Here is a 1,832-nt window from a genome sequence, read left to right as displayed (position 1 = left end):
TCTTCTTTCAGTGAAAGTTAAAAACATAGAGAAGATCAATAAAAATAGATCTTTAAGGACGTTCTGTAGATATCGTGATCAGCATGTGACAATACTTAGAGAAAGAGAATCCAGACTTGGAAGAAGTGCATTGGTATGGCCCTCTGCTTTAGAGATACTAGAGACTAAGAGCAATCATTTGTGTAGAACATCTGGCCTTGGACAAACACTTCTGCTGATTTAGGAGAGGAAACCAGAACAGTTTGTTTATGTTTCATGCAATGTTATATATGCTTATAATGAATGAAGAGCTGATTAAGAGGTAGATTGATAATGTGGAACATGCTGGAAACAGAGAAGATACAGAAAGTCAATGAATTGAGAATACTTTTTTACTGGTAATTAGACTAAAATGGTTAGGACTATGCTAAGTGTTTTAGAGGTCTAAGTATTACATGTGTATTATGGCAGAATGTTGCTCAGTTCAGCTTTGATAAACAAAGCATGTGGATATATGCTTAACTTTAAGCACACAAATAATCTCAAAATGGGACACACATATTTAAAGTTAAACATATGCTTAAGTGTTTAACTAGATCAGGATCTGAGTACTTAGTTTGAGGCTATGGTATTGGTTACCTCTTCTTTCCATCTGGTTTAAAGGTTTTTATTGATGATCCAAAGGAAAACACGGAATGAATCAAACACAATCTTTCATCAAACATTTTCTCCAAAAATATCTTAAAAGAACCTAGAGAATAGTGCAAATGTGTACTCTGAACACACTGATACAAAAGAATACCCTGTCTACACATTACATTTGCTATGGAATAATGCTGTACTTACACTGCATTTTTCCCCATTTCCCTTCAACCCTTCCTGTTGTATTAAGTAATATTCTTGGCACCAGCAGCCTAGATAAAGGATGTTGTTTCTGATGTGTAATCGGAGTGGTGTAGTTCATCATTTAGCACTTCATTTACATTCACATTCACACTGCATGACTTATTATCAGCTGCAACAGAATATGTCTGTAAACCAAAATTATGTAATGCTGTATTACAAAGGCTGTCTGTTTATTTTGATTGTACATTTTTACCATATAGTTTCTTCCTTTCAACTTATTTAACTAACTTATAAAGAGACTTCCAGATACATGAAATGTTTGACAATTTTAATGTAGGTATTTTATTTTCTGTGGAATTTATGGGCTGATATTCTTAGAGTTCTTTACAAATGCTAATTGATTTGATTTCAGATCCAGGTGAGTCAGCTAGAAATTCTCTCTAGTTCTAATGAGACACAGAGAATGAGAAATTAAATTGTGCTGAGCTCAGTCCCAGGTGTTTAGGCATTGCTGATCCATCATCGCACAGCTTAAAACCTCAAGATCCTTGAAGGCAGTCAGTCAGCATTGTAGATACCTCTAAGTGACTTTTCGAAGTTACCCTTGTTTATCAGTTAATCTTTGAAGGGTTTCCTTGAGAAAGTATGATATTCAGGTCCCCTAATGACTAAAAAAAAATCTCTTTTTTTTAGACTAAAAAAAGTCTTTTTTTTTTAGACATACTGTTTTGTTTCAGTGTTGACTAGGAACTTTCCAGCTGGAAATGCCCCCACCCCTACTTTTCATAATAGGGATTCCTGATATAGGGTATCAAAGGATTGACCAGAATGTAGCACTGCTCTTCTGGGTATTTTTGCTTTTTTTGTTTGGTTTGGTTTGGTTTGGTTTTTGTGGTTGTTTTGGGGTTTTTTTGTACAAATTTGTTTTTATTTTATTCTTAAAAAAAATGAAAAAACTTTAAATTTATTAAAATTTCAGAAGAACACCCACCTTTTTGGGTGGTGCC

The sequence above is a fragment of the Aptenodytes forsteri genome, unplaced genomic scaffold (assembly GCF_000699145.1).
Source record: "Aptenodytes forsteri isolate BGI_AS27 unplaced genomic scaffold, ASM69914v1 Scaffold94, whole genome shotgun sequence".
In the NCBI taxonomy this organism is placed as follows: Eukaryota; Metazoa; Chordata; class Aves; order Sphenisciformes; family Spheniscidae; genus Aptenodytes; species Aptenodytes forsteri.
This window is presented reverse-complemented; position numbering follows the sequence as displayed.